The 27,384-nt window shown below is 45.5% G+C and overlaps 1 protein-coding gene and 1 pseudogene across 6 annotated transcripts in view; one reads left to right on the top strand and one right to left on the bottom strand.

The window, feature by feature from the left end:
• Positions 1-27,384, top strand: part of CADM4 (cell adhesion molecule 4) — a 384,618-nt gene that overhangs the window by 238,121 nt on the left and 119,113 nt on the right. The gene's annotated exons all lie outside the window — the stretch shown is intronic.
• Positions 16,618-16,797, bottom strand: LOC130294764 (U2 spliceosomal RNA; annotated as a pseudogene).

Below are 27,384 nucleotides of genomic sequence, written 5' to 3'. Positions count from 1 at the left end.
TCAGTATATGGGAAGTGACAGGCAGTATAGGGAGTGGTGCTCTCAGTATATGGGAAGTGACGGGCAGTATAGGGAGTGGTGCTCTCAGTATATGGGAAGTGACAGGCAGTATAGGGAGTGGTGCTGTCAGTATATGGGAAGTGACGGGCACTATAGGGAGTGGTGCTCTCAGTATATGGGAAGTGACGGGCACTATAGGGAGTGGTGCTGTCAGTATATGGGAAGTGACGGGCAGTATAGGGAGTGGTGCTCTCAGTATATGGGAAGTGATGGGCAGTATAGGGAGTGGTGCTCTCAGTATATGGGAAGTGACGGGCAGTATAGGGAGTGGTGCTCTCAGTATATGGGAAGTGACGGGCAGTATAGGGAGTGATGCTGTCAGTATATGGGAAGTGACGGGCAGTATTGGAAGTGGTGCTGTCAGTAAAGGGGAAGTGACAGGCAGTACATATGTAACCTCAGCATAGCAACGCTGGCCGGTAGAGCGGAGACTACATGTTTGTTGGGATAGATGAGCAGGTCCAGGGTGCACAGCAGAGAGAATTAGACACAGAGAAAGGAATTAGCCAAAGATTAATCCTCCGCCTCCGTCTGTAGCTAAACCCCTCCAAACTGGGATTCCCTGTAATACTTTTGAGGATAAGAGGGAGGGCGCCGTTCTGGAAACGTGTACCATTCTGGAATGTGCAGGGAGCCATGTGAGCAGACATGATAGTACAGATGGTGCAGGCTTTATGGCATCACTTGTCATAATAAAGTGTACTAAACAACAAGATGATATCACTCCTCTATAAAGTGTACTAAACAACAAGGCAATAGCACTCCTCCATAAAGTGTGGATGATGAGAGGAGCCATCGAAAAGGATTCTAGTAAATTTCCACTTTGCTACAATTTAGAATATGTTTTCTTCAGGTTCTACAAGTAGTTTTCACCAAAAAGCAAATCCTACCGTTTCGTGGATACAGCTCCTATGCAGACTTATGTGTTCATGTGATTTTACTGTATGGTCTCATCCTGCAACCGTTCCCCTTTTATACTCCTCTTCCAAACCTAAACATGACTCCAGGATCAGACTACTTAGTGTTTGTTTGTAGTCTGTAACCATGGATACACATAGGTTTGCCATAAGATGTCTGATCGCGGGGTTCTCGCCGCTGGGGACCACCGCGATCTCTGGGCTGCACCCGGCATTCGTTTAGAGCGTCAGGTGCTGCATCACTGTCATGCCCGCTCAACGCAAGTCTATGAGAGAAGGTGTGGCGGCAGTGGTGCATTGAGGTGGCGTGGCCGTGACATCACGAGCGGGTGTGGCCATGATGTCACGAGCCTCTGCCCCACATCGCCAGTCATCCAGCACGGATATATTTATTTAAAGGGTTGCGAAAGTCTACATAACCTTTAGTTGCAAATGTGCTGAATATCTGTAACGCTTACAAGTCAATTGTCATGGTTCAGTGTCCTTGTACATTGTTAGTGGGGTCTCTACCTCTTCTGCTAACTAGGTAGAGAGAAGAAGAAATCTGTAAGGCCGAACTAATGCTAATGACAGCTCCTAGGGGAATACATACCTTGTTTATGGCTTTACCTGCAAATGTAGTACAGTACGATTGTTGCATTACCGCACAGCGTGAGTCTTGTGTGGGTACATAGCGCAGTTGTCTACGACAGTGATTTACTGGAGACCTCCAGGGTGGTCTCTTTCAGCTCTGAGAGTGTGAGCGCCATAGGGGAGGTGTAAGAACATGGGGTGCAGAATGCTACACGAAATGACACATGCAATCTCTGTGTGAGCGTAATAGTGGAAATCAGTGTGATATCCTTGAAATGCAGGGAGCCGAATGAGGGGGAGGTAGGAGCCAGGAAATACTCTTTTAGAATATAGTAAAGAATGACACAGTATGGCATAGAAATTCTATAGGAAAACACAAAACGAGGACGTCTAAAAGGGATGTTTTATATACAAATAGTGTGTGTGGTTTTCTAAAAGGGCAACGTTAATGACAAACCTGAGTGGGTTTTCCGAAGCCCCTTTATTTATATTCTGTATCCACCCACTATTCCTTAGCTTAGATTTAATCATGGGAGGAGCTTTCTTCTGCGCACAACGTCGCCCCCTGCCATGTAATGCCGAGTTGCACAGAGCTTTGGTGGAGTGGAAGTGACAACTACATCCTGAACACATTTCTGCCTCAGATGTCAGTCAGGCTGGAAATATTCCAGCCAGAGATGCCAATGGTGGCCGGCACAGACATTGCCATCCCCATAGACGGCAATGTATTCTTGCTCATTCTTTTGGCGGATGAAGCAGCGGAAAGCTCTGTGTGCACTGTACAGAAGAATCCCATTGACAACAATATGACTCTACTGCATCAGAGATTCACAGCGAAATTCTGCTCGGAAGTTCTGTAGTGTGAACCCAGCCTTAGAGGTGAACACATTTCCTGAAAATTGTTTCAGCCCAATTTGGTCAAATCTGCCATTGGATTCAGTTCGGATTTGCCCCAGTTGCCCTGCAAGATGTGCTACATCATTGGATAGTACATACAGGAGCAGGGACTCTGGCCAAAGGCAGGATACCCTGCTCCTGTACAGTACACTTTATTGGCCATACACAGTCCCTAGGTTGGATGCTAATAATGTAGTAAGTATACAGCATCGCAGCTTACCTCTAGGCTGTTCAGTGTACATGACAGGGGTATTGTCAAGTCCTTCCGCTTACCCACTCCCCCCAAATAAATAAACAACACAGGAATGGATTGAATTAGCCACAAGAGCCATTTTATTGACATTAACATTAAATAAACATGGTAAACATGCCACCAACATGACCCCACACGAAGCCCAAGAGGAGGTCCACTGGCTGTCCCCCACTGACCACACACTCAGGTTCTTTACCTCCAGCCAATCCCCCCCCCCCCCCCCCCCCCCACTGACTCGGACAATAATGAACCTGCATGATTCACCTGCCACAGCTGGAACACCACAAAATGGCTGCTCCAGATGCCCCCTTACTGCTTTATATAACCTTCCCCCAAAACTCCCCCTTCCCCCCTCTAATCACACCCCTTCTTTTAGCCAATCATCTCTGTCTCCTCACCTACAGCTGCTCCCCCATCTTTCCAGCTTCCAACCCCCTGACCCGCATTTCACCCCTAACTTATAATTGACCCTTTCCTACCCAGTCCTGCCAAACCCTGTTATGACAGCCTTCCCCTCGCTTCGCTTTACTCCGTCCTAACTGGAGCAGGGACCATCTTTGACAGGAGTCCCTGCCCTGTACGCTACATCTGAGTAGTTTTCATGAAGCAAATTCCAAATGTTTCAGCTGAAACTTAATTTTTGGGTAAATTCAGAACAAGATTAATTAAATTCAAATTGATTTTCTCATCTCTAGTGTCAATTCTATTTAACTATGACAAACTAAGCAAAATTGATGCTGCTGCCCCCTATAGACTTGGAATTGTGCATGTATTACTACAGTTATTATTTGTTTAGAAGCCATTTTGCCTTTTTTTCAAATACTTTATTGACCATGAGCAATACTCATTGGTCTCCCATTCAGGACCCCCACAGTGTCTTTCTCTGGAGGACCTAGGAAGAAAGGATATGTAAAGCAGCTCTTGTACCACTTTTTCTAAGTACTGACTGGGAATGTATGTCAAATCAGGGAAACTGACTGGGAATGTATGTCAAACCAGGGATCTCTCAAGAAGTAAAGAATACCCACTCTTTGGAGGCTCTAACACATCTGTGAATTCTATGGACAGAACATTAATTTCAGTAGACACTTTGTAATGCCTGATTTCCCCTGTGGTGGTGCTGTTGGGAAACTGAACACTTGCTGCTACTTTCCCCAGCTGATCAATGGAGGTCAGAGTAGCGGGACTCCTTGCGATCAGCCTTTAGTCAGCAGATCCTTTTAACTAAAGGGATTGTCCACTGTGGCCAAGTCTTTTAAGCCAGAAGATGTCCACTAGATTTTTATACAAGCAGGCTTAGTCTTGGCCATCCTGTCCACTTTGCACTTTGTGGGGGAGGTCTTCTGGCTTCTCCCCTCCTGTCCAGATGATAGGGACTGTTCGGTTTTTATATTAACCTTGGAAATGGTTTCCTAATACAAACCTAGGAAAGATTCCAATGTAATTAATTAGGTAATGTAAGGGCTGAAACCTCACAAATGGAAAATATTGTGAATAATGTTGAAATGAGTCATGTTATTAGTGCCGCAAAGGATTGTGGGGACCGCGGTCAGTATTGCCAGCACTCTTTGGGGCATGAGGAAAATTACACAATCGCTTGGCATTGGGACCAAGTTGGAGAGCGCCGAAGAGACGACTAATGTGTGTGAGCATCACCATCATTCACAATAATGATAAAGGGGAAATAATTACGGGCGAACTGCAAAAAGTGCTCAAATATAGGATAAAAATTTCAATTATTGTGTTCTACAGAATTGTGGATGTCTAGCAACACCTTGATACCTTGTCTGACCACTAGAGAATTTTCCCCAATTTACCTCATTACAATTGGCCATCAGAATTTGGTGGGAATTGGTTGCCCTAAAAAGTGATTTATGTTACTCTGAAGTCTTCTAGTTTTTTCGCATTTTCTAGTTTTTTGTTTTTATCCTGGGCAGGGTAGGGCTCCCAACTACAATATGAATCATGATGGACAACGCAGCAGATGTGTAGGGGTAGTAGTTGTTGCTGCCATTTTGATAGATTCCATCTAAAATAAATCTTATTGTTTTTCGGATTTGCAGAGTTGCTGAATTTTTCCGAAATTCGGATAAAATGTCGAATGGATGCACTCATCTCAAATGGCCACCATTTAAGCATGTGTAGTTACATGAAGTTCCATTTGTCATACAGTAGACTGCCTCTCTGTGCTACACAGTCTGTTTTTAGTCTTTGTTTTAGAAGAATAGTACAGGATTAGTCAAGACCAGAAAACGTTATATTTGACAGAGAGATTAGACTTTTACCATACATGCTGCTGAGAAAGAACTTCAGTAAGGCATCATTCTGTACCAATTATGCAGCCATTTTGGAGAATGGGTGGGGAGATATATCAAAACCTGTCCAGGGTAAACGTTGCTGAGTTGCCCAAAGCAACCAATCAGATCGCTTCTTTCATTTTTGATAAATGAAAGAAGCGATCTGATTGGTTGCTATGGGCAACTGGGCAACTTTTCCTCTACCCAGATTTTGATATATCTCCCCCATGGTCTCTACCTCCCTTTATCAGTTCACCTTCTACTGTGGCTGATTGAGCATGGACCTAAGGGGGCGGAGGCCCCTTTATGACATCTACATTAAATGATGTACCCCAACTCTCACTGAATCCTTTCGACCAAAGGGAAGCAACAAAAAGGCCTCAAAATAACAATGTTTCCAGCCATAAGACTCGAATGACCCCAATGGGCATTGCATAAGCTCCAGCTGGTCTAGAGGGTTTTCTGATAGACAAGATTTGTCATATACAGTGACCCCCTGACGTACAATGGCCCCGACATATGATAATTTCAGCATACGATCACTCTCAGAGGCCATCGCATGTTGAAGGCAGCATCAACATACGATGCTTTTTTATGTTAGGGCCATCGCATAAACGGCTATCCGGCAACGCTGACTGCTTCAGCTACCACCGGATAGCCTTTTTTGGTGCACCGTGTGGTCTGCTGCCGATCACTTACCTGTCCTCGGGGCTCCTGCGCGTTCTCTTTGGGATCCCCTGCATCGTCGGCGCTCTCCATCGTCGTCATCACGTCGCTGCACACGCCGTCCCGTCATCCAATAGGAGCGGCGTGCGTAGCGACATGATGGCGGCGACGGAGAGCGCGGATGCCGGGCAAGCAGAGGCCTTACCGGAGCGTCGGGGACACCACAGGGACGTGGCGACAGCGATGGACGGCAACATCCCGGGCAGCGGTGACGGTCCGGAGCGGCGGGGACAGGTGAGTACAACATCCTCTAACAGTAGTCTACAACCTGCGGACCTCCAGATGTTGCAAAGCTACAACACCCAGCATGCCCGGACAGCCAGCGGCTGTCCGGGCATGCTGGGTGTTGTAGTTTTGCAACATTTGTAGGTCCGCAGATTGTAGACCACTGTCCTATACTTTACATTGCACGGATCCCTCAACATGCGATGGTTTCAACTAACGATGGTCCTTTTGGAACGGATTTCCATGGTATGTTGAGGGACCACTGTACTTATGCCAAGGCCCGCGTGATGTTGTGTCGTGAATTCAGATGAGGACACCAGCTAAATCCAAGATGACAGAGTCTCTTTAATGGAGTCCACATAGCTCCGCTCGGGTCAAGGAGCACATCTTGTTCTTAAATTTCCCAGACCCCGATGGCAAGGAGGAGTTAACTGCGGCTAAAGGTACTTGCCTTTAATCTTAGCCGTAGTGCCAGCGCACTTTCATCTGTGTACACAGTACGAGCTAGAAGGTTCTCTAATTGACATGATAGAAAGCTGTTAGATGGTAATACGCCGTGTTGTAGATCCGGCCCTTTCTACATGATAAGTGCGTATTCCCCTTGAGATCTGATGAGCTTTGTCAGGTATGAGGCGATAGTCTGCAGTTTGCACTCTCTGCAAATCATGTTCTGTATACAGAGCGGTCGCCTCACTTACCAGATTAATTCCCCCCCCCCCCCCACCCGTAATAACCTGCCTGTATGCCTTCTACAAAGCTAAGCGCGTTATTACCGTGCTTTACGGATGTCCCCATGGGGGTTGTATACGCTAAAATAATTCAAGGCGATAAACCGAGTATAAGGGAGAGATTTATCAAAACCCGTCCAGAGGAAAAGTTGCTGAGTTGCCCATAGCAACCAATCAGATTGCTTCTTTCATTTTTAACAAGGCCTCTGCAAAATGAAAGTAGCGATCTGATTGGTTGCTATGGGCAACTCAGCAACTTTTCCTATGGGCAACTCAGGGGGAGATTTATCAAAACCTGTCCGGAGGAAAAGTTGCTGAGTTGCCCATAGCAACCAATCAGATCGCTTCTTTCATTTTTTTTTTTTTTTTTAAAGGCCTCTGCAAAATGAAAGTAGCGATCTGATTGGTTGCTATGGGCAACTCAGCAACTTTTCCTCTGGACGGGTTTTGATAAATCTCCCCCTATATGTGTTATGTATTATAATAAGGGGCATCGGCTATGAGAGTGGGGAAGAAAAGACCTGGAGGTCCACAGTTTGGAGACCACTGATCTGACCCTACACTAAAGTATCAGTTTTAGGCCTTTTATTCGTCTATATGGATCAAATTTGATAGGAAACATCTAAAAGTTGTCCAGTTGCCCATAGCAACCAATCGGATCGCTGCTTTCATTTTTGAAAAATGAAAGAAGCTATATGATTGGTTGCTATGGGCAACTACAGCATTACTCTTCTACACAGGTTTTGATAAATCTCCCCCATGCTCTTTATTTGTTATTTATGTATTTTGAGTTACTATATATTTTTGGTTTATTCCTGTTTTGACTCCTGTCTTGAGGTTTTTTATGTTTCATATTATTATTATTATTGTTATTAATAATAATATGAAATATATGCATTTTATTTGTAAGTTTTTTTTTGTCTTTCAAGAATTTGAAGTAATGCGTATGTTTTCTTAAAGGGGTTCTCCGGTGCTTACACATCTTTCCCCCTATCCAAAGGATAGGGGATTAGATGCCTGATCGCGGGAGTCCCGCCGCCGGGTCTGATTACAGGTGACCACCGGGCCGGCGGCGTGTGACGTCACGCTACCGCCCCCCGTGTGACGTCATGCTCCGCCCCTCAATGCAAGCCTACGGGAGGGGGCGTGATAGCTGTAGGCTTGCATTGAGGGGCGGAGCGTGACGTCACACGGGGGCGGAGGCGTGACGTCATACACCGCAGGCCCTGTGGTCGCCGGTAATCAGTCCCAGAGCGAACATGCTCCGGGGACTGATTACAAACGGGGTGCCGCGTGCAAGATCACGGGGGTCCCCAGCAGCGGGACTCCCACGATCAGGCATCTTATCCCCTATCCTTTGGATAGGGGAAAAGATGTGTAAGCACCGGAGAACCCCTTTAAAAAAAAATATATATATATATATATATATTATCATTTTGATTTCTCCATGAACATGCTGACTTTGTAATTTTTTTTTTTCCTATATTATGAGTTATTTTCTATTTTTTGTTTATTCCTGTTTTGACTCTTTATATGTTTTATGCTATTATTATAATTTTTTGTCTTTCAAGATTTTTTGGTAACGCGTGTATATTTTCTTTTAAAAATCCTTTTTTTTTATCATTTTGATTCCTCTGTCTGCAGACGGTTATATATATATATATATATATATATATATATATATATATATATAAAATATAAAAATAATTTTTTTTTTTTTTTGCGGTTCTGAAGATATTTTTATTCCAAAAACCTTTTAAACAAAATATAAATAGCTTCTGTTGCGTTCCTAGGCTCTTTACCAAGTGTCTCTATCTTCCCTCGCAAACCTCACAAGTCCCTATTGGGAGTCAGAAGTTCATTGTATGACGTGGTTTTATTTCTGTGTCATGCAGCGCCAGAATTAATGTGTCGTAATTACTATGGAGCGTTCGCCATAATAATGAATAAGAAGGAAATTACACACAGTGGGGTATCGAAAACCCAAACACTAAAAAATATATATTGAAACTATTAATAAATCCTCTCTATTGTATTGAGTATAGGTTGGGATGCCACCAAAAACGTTTGTCGAGTATACCTCCGTGAGCCCATTGACATTTAAGGGGTACTCCACCCCTAGACATCGTATCCCCTATCCAAAGATAGGGAATAAGATGTCCGATCACAATCACTAGGCTGACATCTCAGCGTTCTGAACATTTCTGTTCAGAACGCCGGTTTTGGACCAGGGATCGACCGATATAGATTTTTTAGGGCCGATACCGATAATCTGTGAACTTTGAGGCCGATAGCCAATAACTTATACCGATATTCCGGTACAAGTTATCGGCTATATCACCGCCCCCCCCCCCCCCCACCGGCCCCGCAGAAGCCGCTGCAGATCAATTATTTAAAGCGGGCACTTTAAATCAATGAACTGCAGCGGCTTTTGTGGGGCCAGAGACTGCCGCTGCCACCCGCTTCTCTCCCTCTGCCTGTCCTGGGGTCCTCCTCAGTCCAACCACCACCGCCACTGCCTATCCACTGACCAGAGACTGCCGCCGCCCGCTTCTCTCCCCCTGCCGGGCCCGAGTCCAACCACCGCCGCTGCCCCATTGCCTCCCCCATCCCCGGTTTTATAACTACCTGTTCCCGGAGTTGGCGCTACTTCTGGCTCTGGTGGCATCCTGAGCTGTGACTGTGTGCCCTGACGGTGACGTCGTGTTGAGGATGTCACTCGCAGCGCACAGCAATAGCGCAGGATGCCGCAGGAGCCAGAAGTAGTGCGGACCCCGGGAAAAGGTAATTATAAAACCTGGGATGGGGGAGGTAATGGGGCAGCGGCGGTCTCTGGCCGGCGGGGCGGGGCAAGGTAATTGCCGATACCGATAACGTCCAAAATCGTGAATATCGGCCGATAATATGAGCCAAACCAATAATCGGTTGATCCCTAGTTTGGACATCTGTGGTTCTATATGCCAGACCCCCCGCGATCAGACATCTTATCCCCTATCCTTTGGATCAGGAAATATAGTAGTTATATACCTCTTCTCCCATCTGTATACTTCTGCTGCTATCTCTCAGGGATTAGTATATATAGTAGTTATGTACCTCCCCACCCAGCTCTATTTGTATACTGCTGCTACTTATAGGATTGGGATATATAGTAGTTAAACACCTTCCCTCCGTTCTGTCTGTATACTGCTGCTACCTCTACAGGATAAAGATATATAGTAGTTATACACCTCCCTTTCAGCTCTGTCTGTATACTGTTGCTATCTCTATGTGATTAAAGGGGTACTCCACTGGAAAACGCTTGTTTTTTTTAAATCAACTGTAAACATAATTCACTACTAACTCAGAGTGTTTTTAGCATTTTGTCGGGACGACGCCCCTTTTAACAAAAACGACAGAGTATTTTTTTGAACAGAGAAAATGTCCGAGTGTTAGCAAAACTTTCAGTTCTGCGGTATAAATTTTGGACGCACGTCTGGTCGCTCGCGGCGACAGAAATTTAGGCGCACAAACTGATAAAAATAGTTGGGAAGCCTTTAGTAAATGAGGGCCAATGTGTTCCACGAAAGCCGGCGACCTAGGGCTAATATAAGAAAACCCTCCCCAGCATCAGACATGATTAATCGTCCCGATAGCTCTTCCTTTGTGCCACTAAAGCCAACCAACCCAAACCTACGCCTCTATAGGTTGGCGGAGCACCGAGACCCCTTTCCGATTGCAATGTTAATGACCTTCTGCAATTATCACGTCCTCCGTGATCCCTAGTTTGGTATTATGCATCGGGGTGACGCACCGCCGCCACTTTCCGGATAATAGTCAGCGTGTTTTTTTTTTCTATTTCTGTTCACCGTCCCTTTAACCTCCTCCCCTGCGTTTTCAAGACCGTCTTTAGATTCTATATCATCAAGGCGACGTTTGTCGTAGTTTTCTCTTTGCAATTTGTGTCTAAAATCCCTTTTGCTGTGTAATTACTGCGCGCTCCTGCCCTCCTCTGTCACACCACGGTGGCAGACAGTGAGTAATGTTACGGCATGCGGCCGCCTTGATTTCCTTGCCCTCCGTCTGCGCGTTTAACCTTTCCTTTTGCTGCACTCTATACCGAGGACCTACGAAGATCTCGCTGCCTAATGAGCATTGCAACTAAAATTGACAAAACCCCAGTATAAATATCTCAATATTTCATAATTTCTTCTCACCCAACCCAAGTCAGAAGAGGTCATTGGTGGTAGTCAGTGCCCACTCTCTGCCCATTCCTTAGGTTAGAAAAGACCCTATAGATATTAGTAAAAAGTCATATAAACCCAATGATCTCAGTTGGACCAGATGACTGTCTAAGAGAGGCCACCTAAATCCTACCCGACAGATAGGGAGAGAAGGATAGGGCATGTTGGATTTCAATCCTAGGCGAAAGCTAATTTTCCCGCCCCTTGACTTATTGGCTCCGCCCTTTGACACAACCCACCTTACTACTGGGGTGATACACTGTAACAAACCTCCTCATGTAATCTCCTTATTACTGCGGTGACGCACTGTAACAAACCTCCTCCTCATGTAATTGCCTTAATACTGGTGTGACAAATTGTAACCTCCTCCTCATGTAATCTCCTTACTACTGGGATGACACACTGTAACAAACATCCTCCTCGTGTAATCTCCTTACTACTGGGGTGACACACTGTAACAAACCCCCTCCTCATGTAATCTCCTTACTACTGGGGTGACACACTGTAACAAACCCCCTCCTCATGTAATCTCCTTACTACTGGGATGACACACTGTAACAAACCCCCTCCTCATGTAATCTCCTTACTACTGGGGTGACACACTGTAACAAACCTCCTCATGTAATCTCCTTAAACACTGTAACAAACCCCCTCCTCATGTAATCTCCTTACTACTGGGATGACACACTGTAACAAACCTCCTCCTCATGTAATCCCCTTACTACTGCGGTGACATACTGTAACAAACCCCCTCCTCATATAATCTCCTTACTACTGGGGTGACACACTGTAACAAACCTCCTCCTCATGTAATCTCCTTACTACTGGGATGACACACTGTAACAAAACCGCTCCTCATGTAATCTCCTTACTACTGGGATGACACACTGTAAGAAACCTCCTCATGTAATCTCCTTACTACTGGGGGGACAAGGTGGTGCTGGCTGGGCGGATGCTTCGGATGAGCGGGGACTTCGGATGCTAGCTGGCTACTAACGTTCTTGCAGCGTGCAGAGCGGCGCCCTCATTAAGACGGTGCTCTAGCCGGCTGCCTATTTTGCCTATAGACAGAACCAGCCCTGGCCAGAAATGAGCTGCTGTCAGGGCAGTCGTGCAGTGACTTATCTCCCTTCGGCCCATTCAGAAAACATGAGTGATCCACCATGCCGAATGTTTCTGTGTATCTGGTAATTGGTAGAGATATCTGCTGGTAGAAAGTAAGGACCAAAAGGCTCCCTCTACCACAAGGTAGGTGTTACAAATTTTGCATTGGGGCCCAAGACCTTCAAAGTACAACCATCCTGGGAGTTGTAGTTTTACAACACCTGGAGGCTCACAGTTTGAAGATCTGAGTGATAGATTTGGTGCAACAACTGGAGGTACAATGGCGATCCGGATGGGCATGCTGGCAGTTATAGTTTTGCAACAGTCCTAAAATATTTAGCAAGAACCACCAAATCTATCACACAGGTCTTCAAACTGTAGACCTCCAGCTGTTGCAAAACTACAACTCCCAGCATGCCCAGACAGCCAACGGTAGTTTTGCAACAGCTGGAGGTCCACAGTTTGAAGACCTGTGTAATAGATTTGGTGCTTCTTACTAAATATTTTAGGGCCTAGGTTTCCAAACTGTGGTCCACGTGTTAGCTGCCCTGGTATGCTGGGAGTTGTAGTTTTACATCATCTGGAGGTCCACAGTTTGAAGAATACTGTGATAGAAGAAAAAAAAATGGTGCACACTAACACAGTGGCCTTCAAACCGTGGACCTCCAGATGTTGCAAAACCACTAAGCTTAGCTTTGGAGACCTAGGCCCTATCGTATCTAGTAGGAAGCACGAGATCTATCCCACAGCGCGTGCCATCTTTTTCCCATCTCTTCCACCTTGGTGCTGTCTAGATTTTAGAGGATAGTCATAAATCCCCCCCCCCCCCCATTGTTCTCCGCTCATACTTTCCGCATACTGCTTTGGCAGACTGCAGAGGTCAAGGATCGGGACTCCCGTACCGAGAAGACAAGACCTTCATACTCAGCTTTTCGCATCTCGTCTTTGATCTACCTGAGAGGTCACCCGGCATTACTATAAAGTTGTCTACTATAACATCTTTTTTTTCTGCCTGCAAAGTGCTGGAGGCGATATAGCCTGGAGTCCTGCGATATGTAGTGACAGGACCACCGCCAACGTGCTTCCGAGGCTGTGTAATACTAATGCGGAGGAAGTGGGACGAGTGCCAGACACCACCACATACCACGGTTGAGGCCGAGCATCTCGTGTGCCATGCACCGCTCCTTCTGCACATCCCTCGCCACATTGCCCAACATCTTTTTGGGGGCGACGTACGCTACATTTACTAGGGCTTTCGGAAACTATTTTCATCGAGTCCACAGGGAGAGAGCAGCAAATGGCTGGAGATTCCACTCGTTGCGCTCCTAAATTATAACAGACATTAAAACAGTAGAGGGAAGTTTTAGATGGCAAGGTGCCTTCCTCTTGTTTGATGCCAAGCTGGCAGTCGAGTGCAGGAGAAGGGAAAAAAAAGTATTCATTTCTTCTCATTAGCTTTCATTCACCCCATTCCAGGAAGAGGCAGAGGACTGTGACTGTCAGCTCGCATATCTCTGATCCCCCGCTGACGCCTGGCCACTGGAGACACTTCTATAGGTTGCAGCCAAGAATCGTGTTATTGGCAATGGCGTCATAAGAATCCGCTACCGGAATCTCTCTCCCTTTTTTACCAGCAGAAGAGATTCAGGTGAGGGCAGCAGGAGTTTCCTAGCATGGTCAATAGACCGTTGTGCTGTTTAGGGTGGGCTGTTTCAACCTGCACCCCCTCTGCTCCAGTCACACAATGCAAGCTCCATAACATCTTCTCTATTGATGATAAATCATAAAAATCTATCAAGGGATTCTAACCAACCTCTGCCATCTGAATATAGGTGCTGTTTATGGTGGTCTGTTCTAACGTGCCTCTCGGCTCCAAGAACACCATGCAAATTCTGTATACAGCTCCCGCATTCTGATGATGATGGATCATAAATATCCTTGCATCTGATTCTGCCCTACCCATGCCACCAAAAGAAACACGCTGTTTATTGTGGCCTGTTCCAAGGTACTGCTGAGTATCACAACAGCCTCTCAGCGTCAGTCATACAATGTAAGCTCCAGAAACATCACCTGTATTCTGAAGAGGATGGATCATAAAAATTCATGCACCTGATTCAGCCAAACCCGTGCCACCAGAATACGCATGCTGTTTATGGTGGCCTGTTCCAAGTTATTGCTGATGGTTGCAAAGGGAAGGTGGCTTCGGCAGTATACAGGAGCTGTTTACTACACCTGTGATTGGAGCAGAGGGACTCCACATAGCACCTGCCCCCTTTGACAGAATGCAGGCTGCCGTAAACAGCACTTCTCCTGTTGACCATTTAATGCCGTTGCCTTCAACTTCCACCGCTGTTCCCTACCAAGTGAAAGCATAGTATTGCTTGTGCTAATATCGACGAAAGTTACAAAAACATCAGAACTGGTGGTCATGCCTTTAGGGAAGACGGATGGTGGACATTAGACTTGTATCCTTTGTTCTCCCCCTGGCCGTAGACAAAAAATTTGTTGGGGGTCATGCCATCTGGGAAGACGGATGGTAGGCATCACACATGTCCATAATTCTTTCCCTAGTCTCATAAAACACTGGTTGCAGACAAATATTTTGTAGGGATCCCTATGGCACCAACATGTAGGAGTGGATGGCCATCCATGCATGCCTGTGGCCTTCTTCATGAAGTCAATGGGAGTCACAGAAACAGTAAAACTGGTAGTCATGCCATCTGGGAAGCCAGTGTTGTGTGCGACCAGGAAGAGAACCATGTACACATCTGATGTCCACAATCAGTCTTCCCAGATGGCATGACCACCGGTTCTGCTGTTTCCGTAACTCCCGTTGACTTCAGGAAGAAGGCCACAGGCATGCATTGCCACCCACTCCTACATGTTGGTACCATGAGGTTTCCTACAAAATTTTTGTCTGCGACCAAGGAGAGAACTATGGACATGTTTGATGTCCACCATCCGTCTTCCCAGATGGCATGACCACCAACACGTTGGAGTGGGCTGCCATGCATGCCTGTGGCCTTCTCCATGAAGTCGATGGGAGTTACAGACTAATAGTCTGTCTAATAGGTTCTCCCAAGTGCACTTTGCCAACAAACTATGGACCCTTTTGGGTTACTCCATAGATGAGCCATCCGTTGTGATGACTACTGCTCAGTAATTCCATAGTACCAATCTATTCCCTTCTAATGAAAAATAAATTCCTAACATTTAAGCAGCCCAGCTGATCTTCGGCAACAAAAGCATTTTTTTTGGACTCCCATAAGGACTGCGTTGACCCCAAACCTTGCATGCGGTTGGCTGTGCGCTCGGAGCTCCAACATGTAACGTTGCTGTGGGCCATTATTTCACAGTAAATTCCTATATGTGATCGTCTGATTCCCCGCAGATGAAATGTGTGTAATAATGCAAATAATTGAAGTTGTTATCGCCTGTTTTATCACCTGCTCGCGGCTGGCGAGGCCTGATTTTGCTTCCGCATAATGTATTATGTCTATTCCGATAGGCAAAAAATACCTATTAGTGCGATATTTTAGGTATCAGCTCCTCTCCTAATGTAGGTGAAAACCCATTAACTACTTAATTAAGTCGCCATGTTGTATATTTGGTTAATGGCTTGAGGCGATTATCATTCACCTAATGTATAGACTTACACGAGGCGGCTTGTTATTTTTTTACAGATTTTTATTTATTTTACTGTAATGATGTACAATATGTTCTATGGCAGGTATTAAAGGACACTGATGAACACCCTTAAGGAGATGAAGATAATACGGCTTTTTTTTTGTTGTCTTATAGATCAGTGGTCTCCAGCCGGTAGCCCTCCAGTTGTTGCAAAACTACAACTCCTAGCATGCCCGGACAGCCGTTAGCTGCCCGGGCATACTAGAAGTTGTAGTTTTGCAACATCGTCCACAGTTTGGAGTCCAATGTTTTAAATTATTCCTGTAACCTATAAGTTTTCAAATTCTGTATTCTAATACTTCACTGTTGTGGGTGGAGTTTAGTTTAGAGTAGACACACCCCATTATTTATTCATACACTTCCACAAGGGGTTAATATCACAATTTTGCCTCAAATCTTCTCCTAAAATGTTGGATTAATATGAATTAGAATTTTCCCTATCGCCCCATGACAGCACCCATGAAAGGTGTCCACTTCCCTACACAGGATAGGAAACAGGAACTTGAAATCCTAAAAAAAATGATAGACCGGCATCATATTCCCACACATTACCCTATGTGGTTGGGCACAGTACTCGTGAGTACATCAAATAATGAATGTCTTAGGTGCCAGGCTGCCGCACCTTCCAAACGCTCAACGGCATAAAAGCAGTGCACATATTCTACATTCTTACTAATGGATAAAATGGGCACTGCCAACAATTCACAGCACTATAGTAGAACAAAGCAGGATCCTTTTATATATATATATATATATATATATATATATATATATAAATTATTTTTCTTTTTTTTTTTATTATTCTACAACATGTTTCTGGGCAGGTTTGACCCCTTCATTAGGTACCTGATGAAGGGGTCAGTCCAGACCAGAAACATGTTGTATAATTAAAATAATTAAAAAAAAGATCCTGCTAGGTTTTATTATTTTTTGGGGGGCACTGTACCCAAAGATACTGCCATATTGGGTTAATGCATAGGGCGACGGAAGCAAGCTTCAAAATCGGCCCCCGCTCTCAAATATCCATTAAATATATGCTCTTTAGGTAGGGGACATATCAGATATTAAACTGATAAGAACAGATACTACACTTGGTCTTAGCAGAATAATCGCTTCTTGGCCTTTTGACTATGTCTTACTATGGTGAATTGCTGGCAGTGCCCGCCATATCCCTTGGGAGGGTTGTGGAATATTTGGTCTGCTTAGTTTTAGGCCTAGTGGCCAGAATGGAAACTGCAAGATTTTAGTATAGTAAGGGTATGTTCACACGGCAGAAAATGTGTAGAACATTCACACGGAAAACACGTGCGGACATTTCGCACATTTGACTAATCCAGCAGGTGCCAGGACCACCACCACTATATTTTGGTAATATAGAATCCAACAAAACATGATAACCTTAAAGGGATACTCTGCCCCTAGACATCTTATCCCCTATCCAAAGGATCCTGGTGGACCCAGCGTTCGTTTAGAGCGTCGGGTGCAGTGTCGGAGCGCCGGAGGCCCGTGATGTCACGGCTGCGCCCCGCTCGTGACGTCACGACCGTGCCCCCTCAATGCAAATCTATGGGAGGGGGCGTGATGGTCCCCTCCCATAGACTTGCATTGAGGGGGCATGGCAGAGATGTCACGAAAGGGGTGTGACCAAGACATCACGAGCCTCTGCCCCGCATCGCTAGTCATCCGGTATGGAGCAAAGTTCGCTCCATGCACCGGATGTCTGGGGTGCCGCATCCGAGATCGTGGGGGTCCCTGCGGCATTAGCCCCGAGATCAGACATCTTGTCCCCTATCCTTTGGATAGGGGATAAGATGTCTAGGGACGGAGTACCCCTTCTAATGTGAACTGCAAAAAATCTAAAGTATGGAATTATGGACTATTTGGATCCATGTTAACCAGACCAGATACAGTATTTATCATTCCCCAAGTCATTCTGCATCATTAATCAGATTTTTCTTCACCTACATCTTAGCTAGAATATTCCTTCAGCTACGTCCTCCATACAATACGATGGTCACATTGTACGATTGAGGCTTTTTTGCCCGTTGATTAATCTGAACTTGTGTCGCTGATTTGTGTATATCGCTTGTACATCTCACATTGCGGTATTAAATGCCTTGTAGTAAACAGAGATCAGGGCTGCCTTTGCTTCAAAAGTCTTGTGTATTGATTGAATGTTTTCAGCTAAAATGGTTTTTACTGAGAAATGCGATGCGCTCGCTTTCATTTCTGCACCTACAAAGAGCAGCCCGGGTCCCACTGGAAGAGTAATTGCCAGCAAAACTACGACTAAATTAGGAAAAAAATGCAAGTTTGCTTCCATCTCTGATCGCTCTAAACAAAGTCCCGTTTTAGAGATTGAACCTCACAGACTATTCTGTCTTTATGAATGGCTCCGGCTTACGCGATCTGGCCTTTGTGCACAGCCAAAAAATTGAAACTGTACTAAAGCGTACCCTCCAATATTCTAGGATCGAAACTCAGTACAAAGCGGCGGGGGGGTTTTCTTGGCACTCGACGGCAGCCGCTTCAGAAAGGCTTTATTCAAAAGCTTCATACAGATATAAGATTATTTCTATATCAAAGTGCTATGAATAGTCTTTGGAAGCACTAACCAGTGGTGTACATGAAGGCGTAGATAAAAAAAAAAAAAAAAAGAGAGGCTCCTTTCAGGTGCTGCTTGACACCGTCACACTTCTAACCATTCAGGACCACAAGTCCTGGTGCCCTCATCGGCAGTTGTAGTTGGACTACGCTTCTCCTGAAGAAAAGATTCAGTTTACTGGGCTAGCCCTGTATCTTAATACCTTGCCCAAGGAAGAATGGCTTAATAGTGCCCCCCGGGCACATGCCACTCCATCCCTTCATACTGTTTTCATAACTACTTGGACAACACTGCAGAACCTTTGAAGGCCACATCCTTCATTAGGCTTTTCCAAGACCAACCTGGAATGGACCCCTGTCTCAAAGGGCACCCTAGTAGCTGTATGTGCCTCCTCTCTGGTATTGAGTTTGCTGGCGAAGCCCTGTATCTTATTCCCTGTTCCAAGGCAGAACGGCTTAGTAGTTCCCTCTTATAGCCTGCACCCAGGCCATATGCCACTTCAGCTCCCCAATACCATTTTCATGACTCCTTGGACAACACTGCAGCACCTTTGACAACACCACATCCTTCTTTAGGTTTTTCCAAGACAAACCTGGAATGTACTCCCCAAGGGAACCATAGTAGCTGCAGGCACCTTCTCTATGGTATTGATTTTGCTGGCCTAGCCCTGTATCTCAATACCTTGCCCAAGGTAGAATGGCCTGGTAGTTCCCTCTGATAGCCGGCACCCAGGGACATAAAGACTTGATGCTGTCTTTAGTAGAGTTAAAAGTTGGGATGTATGTAGAAAAGTGCCCCTTCCCTTTTCTGCAATGCTGACCTTTCACCATTGCTTGTAGGAGGAAGGAATGGTCTAACATGTGGGCCAGTTCCATTGCTGTGGCTATGCAGTAGGGTAGCCATGTATAGGACATCAGTGCTCATGTAGACAGCACCCAATTGGGACCTAACGCAGCTGAAGAATTTGGGTTCTTAATCTTAGATGGAGGTGTCCAGTCCATAGTGACTTTGGAGCTCTTTTGGTTGTCTCTTCCAGTGTCAGCCTGGCTTACTGTTGGTAGAAACTGCTTTGTTTTGGGGTGCCTTACTAATTGATTGAACACAACTGGATATTTATAGGGGTTTATTAAATGGTATACATATATACAAAGGGGAGTCCTAGCTAATTAAAGGGGTACTCCGTTGCTCAGTATTTGGAACAAACTGTTCCGAAAGCTGGAGCCGGGAGCTTGTGACGTCCTAGCTCTGCCCCCTCATGACGTCACACCCCGCCCCCTCAATGCAAGTCTATGGGAGGGGGCGTGACAGCTGCCACGCCCCCTCCCATAGACTTGCATTGAGGGGGCGGGACGTGACGTCATGATGAGGCGGAGCTATGACGTCACAAGCTCCCAGCGCCGGCTCCAGCGTTCAGAACAGTTTGTTCCAAACGCTGAGCAGCGGGGGAACCCCTTTAAGGGATCGGGGTACAAAGATGAGGGGAAGGTGAAAGGAAGGGGGTAGGAAGTGCTCTCTCTTTATCTCATCATCCTATAAGTAACATATATAGCAGTCATCCACACACATAACCCATACATTGCCCATCCCAAGACATCTCCATGGCCAATCAGAACAGTTCTTTGGCAATCCGCAAACAAGGTTGTTGAATGTTGTCCTGTAGGTGGTTTATTGGTATTGCAATCAGCTCTTGTCCATTCATGGCTTCTTAGGTTTGGGGCCCTCCTTGTTGTCCATGTGTACCACACTGCAGGGGTTGGTTTTATGGCTTTACGATAGGAGGTAACAGGAACTAGCTAGCTCACCTCCATTCTTATCACTCAGGTGCAAGGCTTATTTTATGGCTTTAAAGGGGTACTCCACTGGAAAAAAAAAATTCTAAATCAACTGATGGCAGAAAGTTAAACAGATTTGTAAATTACTTCTATAAAAAAAATCTTAATCCTTCCAGTACTTATCAGCTGTGATATGCTCAACAGGAAGTTCTTTTCTTTTTGAATTTCCTTTCTGTCTGACCACAGTGCTCTCTGTTGACATCTCTGTCCATTTTAGGAAGTGTCCAGAGTAGAAGCAAATCCCCATAGCAAACCTCTCCTGCTCTGGACAGTTCCTGATATGGACAGAGGTGTCAGCAGAGAGCACTGTGGTCAGACAGAAAGGAAATTAAAAAAGAAAAGAACTTCCTCTAGAGCATACAGCAGCTGATAAGTACTTTTTTTTCCAGTGGAGTACCCCTTTTCTGCGGAAAATCAGCAGCGGATTTTGCTACCATTGACTTCAATGGGTCATCAAAAAAACGCAATAGAAGCAGTTTTGCAGATTTTCCTTCTGACCCATTGAATTCAATGGTAGCAGATTATCTGCTGAGGAAATTCTGCAGGTAATCCGCCCGTGTGAACGTACCCTTAAACAGGATGAACGCAAATGATTGTCTAATCAGCTGTTTGCATCAACCACCATTCCTGGAGCCAGTCCTGCCGACACCCCACACACATTCCATCCAGGAAATTCCACTGCATTCCATTGTCCTCTTCATTGTATTTGAGTCCATAATAAAAACCCATCATATTTATACTAGTGTGGCCAATGTTGGCGTCCAACACTGTTACATGTCTATTGTGTAAGGGGTTAGCACTGTTTTCTTCCCTCTGGTTCACACTTCAGTAGTCAGCGAAGACTCTACTCAGCATTCTGCACTATTCATCCAACTCGGCTCAGGCAAAAAGTGATGTATTGTATGAGCTCCCTTGGATGAGCCATCTGCTGTTGTTGTATTGTACCTCCGCCAAGTGTCGCACTGTCTCCCCCATGGGTAACATTATGTTGTGCATGTTGTTACTATCGAACTATGTGTACGTGACATGAGATGGCGGGTGTGCCGTGTGCCACGCTTAATGCCTGGAATGTATAGGAGGCTTTACCTTTATATGGTCGGAAGTGACCTGTGGCAGACTTGTTGCTGACTTTTCTGACTGTTCCATTCATCTAAATGCGACACACAGAAATCCGTGCAAAGACGACAACCCCATTCGGATAAATAGAACAAATTTTGGTTTGCAGAAATTTTTGTTACAAATCTGCCACATGTGAACTCACCCTTTGGGCCTTCTGGGCGGAGATGTTCAAGTAAAGGGTTCTCCGTGTGCAGCCGGCGCCACCAAAATCAATTGACTCTATGACATGTACCGTTTCCATAGACAGCAATGCAGTCCACACAAAATTCCACTAAGGCTAAGTTTCCACTTGTTTTTTTTCTGGCAGTTTTTGGAGATCTGCCACTTCAGTTTTTCAGCCAAAGCCAGAAGTGTATTCAAAAGGAATAAGACATATAAAGGAAGGACTTACACTTCTCCTCCCTTATAGATCCACTTCTGACTTTGGCTCAAAAACTGCCAGAAAAAATAGAACCATAGTGATTAGAGCCATTGTGAATAGAGCCATAGTGATTAGAGCCATAGAACCATAGTGACTAGAGCCATAGTGATTAGAACCATAGTGATTCGAGCCACAGACCATAGTGACTAGAGCCATAGTGAATAGAACCATAGTGACTAGAGCCATAGTGATTAGAGCCACAGACCATAGTGACTAGAGCCATAGTGAATAGAACCATAGTGACTAGAGCCATTGTGAATAGAGCCATAGTGAATAGAGCCATAGTACCATAGTGATTAGAACCATAGTGAATTGAGCCATAGAACCATAGTGAATAGAACCATAGTGAATATAGCCATAGAACCGTAGTGACTAGAGCCATAGTGAATAGAGACATAGAACCATAGTGACTAGAGCCATAGTGAATATAGCCATAGTGAATATAGCCATAGAACCGTAGTGACTAGAGCCATAGTGAATAGAGACATAGAACCATAGTGAATAGAAACATAGTGAATATAGCCATAGAACCATAGTGATTAGAACCATAGTGATTAGAGTCATAGAACCGTAGTGATTAGAGCCATAGAACCATAGTGACTAGAACCATAGTGATTAGAGCCATAGAACCATAGTGACTAGAACCATAGTGACTAGAGCCATAGAACCATAGTGAATAGAGCCATAGTGAATATAGCCATAGAACCATAGTGACTAGAGCCATAGAACCATAGTGAATATAGCCATAGAACCATAGTGACTAGAGCTATAGAACCATAGTACCATAGTGAATATAGCCATAGAACCATAGTGATTAGAGCCATAGAACCATAGTGAATAGAACCATAGTGATTAGAACCATAGTGATTAGAGCCATAGAACCATAGTGAATAGAACCATAGTGAATAGAACCATAGTGATTAGAGCCATAGAACCATAGTGAATAGAACCATAGTGAATAGAACCATAGTGATTAGAGCCATAGAACTGTAGTGATTAGAGCCATAGAACCATAGTGAATAGAACCATAGAATAGTGAATAGAACCATAGTGAATAGAACCATAGTGATTAGAGTCATAGAACCATAGTGAATAGAACCATAGAACCATAGTGATTAGAACCATAGTGAATAGAACCATAGTGAATAGAGCCATAGAACCATAGTGAATAAAGTTATAGTGAACATGTGCAGCTACACAGGCAGGGCTGAGGTTCAGTCGCCGTAATAAGGATGCCATGTCCGCAGAGCACTGACTGACAACCCCTCCTAGGCACCGTCACGGCGGCCATCAATGGTTGTCACTTACCATCTGTCACCCTTTAAGGGAAGAGCTGGATAACTTCGGAGCCGCTCATCTGAATATTGAGTCTTCACACTGGAGGGGCCTGGCATCACGGATAGCTATTTTTTTCTTTATTTTATTCTCAGTTTATGCGCCCATTGTGCCACCAGTAATGACGGACTTGGCCCCGGCAGCGAATATGTAGAAAATTAGCTCGACGTGCGACTTTGACTACGGGCCAAGAAAACTGGCAGATATCTAATGTGTCTTCATAGGTGTGAGAGGCGGGTATGGTCGTTCCATCTATTTTGGTGTCTCGCAACCAGCCTGCCTCAAGCTGTTGAAAAACTACAACTCCCACATGCCCGGACAGCCGAAGGCTGTCCGGGCATGCTGGGAGTTGTAGTTTTGCAACAGCTGGAGGCACCATAGTTGGCTGTCCGGTCATGCTGGGGGTTGTACTTTTGTAACAGCTGGAGGCACCATAGTTGACTGTCTGGTCATGCTGGGGGTTGTAGTCTTGTAACAGCTGGAGGCACCATAGTTGACTGTCTGGTCATGCTGGGGGTTGTAGTCTTGTAACAGCTGGAGGCACCATAGTTGACTGTCTGGTCATGCTGGGGGTTGTAGTTTTGTAACAGCTGGAGGCACCATAGTTGACTATCCGGTCATGCTGGGAGTTGTAGTTTTGTAACAGCAGGAGGCACGCTGGTTGGTAAACCCTGATCTATTTAGTCTATAGACCAGTGCCAATGGTATGGTATGGGCTCATTTTATCACAGGCACAGGATGCGGGCACCATGGCATGTAAACCAATGGGAGCACTAACAATCTATACTGCCAGGGTATTTAGATACAGGGTTTGGGCAGCAAACTAGGAGTATCTAGCTAGAATCTGATGCCAGTTTAGGTGCCTTGGCATAACCAACATATCATTAAACTGAATGCACACAGCTTGGCAGATACAGAGGGCATGATCATTCCATATATTTAGTCCATATACCATTGGATGGGCCTATTCTAGGATGGGGGTACCATGGCACGTGAACCCCACTAACAACCCTTAACCATGGTATTTATATTGAGGGATAGGACATCAAATTAGAAGTATACAGCTATAATGTGATGCCAGTTTAGGTGCCCTGGCATAGCACCGGATACACACTATCCATTATATCGCAGCTTGGCATTGTTAATATGCTACATGCACATCCTGGCATTAGGCAACACATGATGCCAGACTTGGCTGGCACTATGATAATCTATTATAGTGCCCCCCATTGGAGGTGTAGGGCGACAACCGGACGTCCCCGAGGACGAGGGCATAGATACGGACCCCAAAATTACGTAGGCGCTATCGTGTTAATCTAATGGTGAAATGTTTTTTTTGTTTTTGTTTTTATATTTTGCAAAATGAGATGGAGCCGGGAGAGCGTCTCCGGGGAGGAGGAGGATGGAGGAGGATGGAGAGCTCTTTCCATTTACTGGGCAAGATTCAATGCCAGCTGGTTAACCCTTTCTCTGCTAGCCAAAAAAAGAAAAATAAGTTGCTATGGCGTGTTGATGGAATATAATGAGTCTTTGGAAAGGAGAGAGAGAGAGAGAACGGACTGTTGTGTCCCCAGATCCGCCACTGTCACAACAATAGGACGGAGTGATTGGCAATATGTGAAGTCATCAACTTTTATCATCCAGGGACATAGCGGGAAGAGAAAGAAAAAAAATTAATAAATAGAAAAAAAACGGAAAAAGCTATTGGAGGGTGGAGAGTCCTTAAATGGAGAGACATTAGGAGAGAAAACAAGGATGAAGCAGAGCTGAAACTAAGGGTTAACATAGTGTTTCCCAACCAGTGCACCTCCAGCTGTTGCAGAACTCCAACTCCCAGCATGCCCGGACAGCCTTTGGCTGTCCGGGCATGCTGGGAGTTGTACTTTTGCAACAGCTGGAGGCGTGTTGGCACCATAGTTGGCTAAGGGTTAAGTCTTCGGCTGTCTGGGCATGCTGGGAGTTTGAAACAGGTGGAGTCACCCTGGTTAGGAAACACAGGGTTAAGCGATACATACTGGGAATGGAAGTGTTTACATTGGGCACTTGTTGTGCAAAGTTGTGGCGGTAGATGTAGCAGAGCTGAAACTAAGGATTAAGCCAGTGTTTTCCCAACCAGGGCGCCTCCAGCTGTTGCAAAACTACAACTCCCAGCATGCACTGGGTTGAGCAAGAGATTGAGCTTATACATACCAGGAATGGAACAATTAACATTGGGCACTTATGAAAAAGCCATACTGCAAGGCATGCTGGGAGTTGTATTTTTGCAACAGCTGGAGGTGCCTTGGTTGGAAAACACTGGCTCTACTCTGCTACATCCGCCGCCGCCACCACCTTGCAGTATGGATTCCCTGTATGTATTGCTTAACCCAGTGTTTGCCAACCAGGGTGCCTCCAGCTGTTGCATAACTACAACTCCCAGCATGATTGGAATTGTAGTTTGGAAACAGCTGTAGGCTCCCTAGTTGGGAAACACTGGGTTAAGCAATACATACGGGGCATGGAAGTGTTAACATTGGGCACTTATGAAAAAATCCATATTGCAAGGTTGTGGCGGTGGTGGATGTAGCAGAGCTGAAGCTAAAGGTTATATCAGCCTTCGGCTGTCTGGGCATGCTGGGAATTGTAGTTTTGCAACAGCTGGAGCTACCTGGTTGGGAAAACACTGGGTTAAGCAAGAGTTCGAGCTCTGCATACCAGGAATGAAAGCGTTGACATTGGGCACTTATGAAAAATCCATATTGGCGGCGGCGGTGGATGTAGCAGAGATAAAAATAAGGATAAAGCCAGTGCTTTCCCAACCAGGGCTCCTCCAGCTGTTGCAAAACTAGAACTCCCAGCATGCACTGGGTTTAGCAATAGATTGATCTTTTACATACCGGTAATGGAAGAGTTAACATTGGGCACTTATGAAAAATCCATTGTGCAGGGTGGCGGCGGTGGGTGTAGCAGAGCTGAAACTAACGATTAAGCCAGTGTTTTTCCAACCTGGGTGCCTCCAGCTGTTGCAAAACTTCAACTCCCAGCATGGCCAGACAGCCTTAGGCTGTCCGAGCATACTGGGAGTTGTAGTTTTGCAACAGCTGGAGGTGACCTGGTTAGGAAACACTGAGTTAAGCAATATGAAGTTCACATTAGGCACTTGAATGGGTGGATAATGGATGTAGCAGAGCTTAAACTAAGGGTTATATGAGTGTTTGCCAACCAGGGTACCTCCAGCTGTTGCAAAACTACAACTCCCTGCATGCCGGACAGCCAAAGGCTGTCCGGGCATGCTGGGAATTGTAGTTTTGCAACAGCTGGAGCTGCCTGGTTGGGAAAACACTGGGTTAAGCAACAGTTCGAGCTCTATATACCGGGAATGAAAGCGTTAACGTTGGGCACTTATGAAAAATCCATACTGCAAGGTGGCGGCGGCGGCGGCCGTGGTGACGATCTCGATGGCTGGATAGAATGCTGCATTGTGTGTTTGTTGTATGATACAGAATAGAAGGCTCACAGGTTAAGGTATGAAGGAGCACGGAAAACAATAGAGAGCGGACGAGAGGTGGAAAGACAGACGGAGGAGCTGACGGACCTACGGGACGGGGCGGCATAAAGCACAATGACAGGCAGCAGCGAGGGTCCTTTTGAGTTTTTAATCAATAGTCCCTCAGTGTTTAGAAGCAGACAGACAATCCAGAGGCATCCAGCGGTGACTCAATTAGAGAGCGCTCCATTACTGTCTGCTCGCCCCCCCCTCGCAACTGCCCCCCACAGACGGTTTTCCTCTTCTGATCTCGTTGCCCCTTGCTGCTTCTGTTTGTAAAATGTTTACTTACAGGAGGACACTCGGCCGGTGTCACTGTCACTCAGTAATCAGTAATCTGTTGCTAGGCGGATGGGCAGCAATGTCGTTTGGAGGTGATGTGGGTCTTGGGTTTTATAGTCCTAAGGGGCAGGTCTGGTGTCAGGTTATTATCTGTCTTATTTTTTTTCCATTGACTGTTCTGTCAATAATATGTGTATAAACGCCACATTTTAGTGTCACAACCTGATGATTTTATGGAGACGAGCGGCGCTGCTTAGGCACCGCTCATAGCCTCCCTCAGTAGTGAAATTTTCACCAGTGACCGTCACTGAGTCAAATGTAATTTTCTTCTTTAGCAGATCTAGTACTGTTCCCCAAGGTGCTGCAGGCCATCCTAGTAGATGCCGAAGCTGCTTCTGAACATCATCATGCACAACTCATCTGCTGCAGGACATCATTGTATGTCTCCCAGCTGCTGTAGGACATGATCATGCATGACTCAGCTGATGCAGAATATCATAATACACACCTCATCTGCTGCAGAATAATATCATGGACACCCCAGCTGCTGCAGAACATCCTCATGCATGCCTAAGCT

Source organism: Hyla sarda, chromosome 10 (genome assembly GCF_029499605.1).
Source record: "Hyla sarda isolate aHylSar1 chromosome 10, aHylSar1.hap1, whole genome shotgun sequence".
Taxonomy (NCBI): domain Eukaryota; kingdom Metazoa; phylum Chordata; class Amphibia; order Anura; family Hylidae; genus Hyla; species Hyla sarda.
This window is presented reverse-complemented; position numbering and strand designations above follow the sequence as displayed.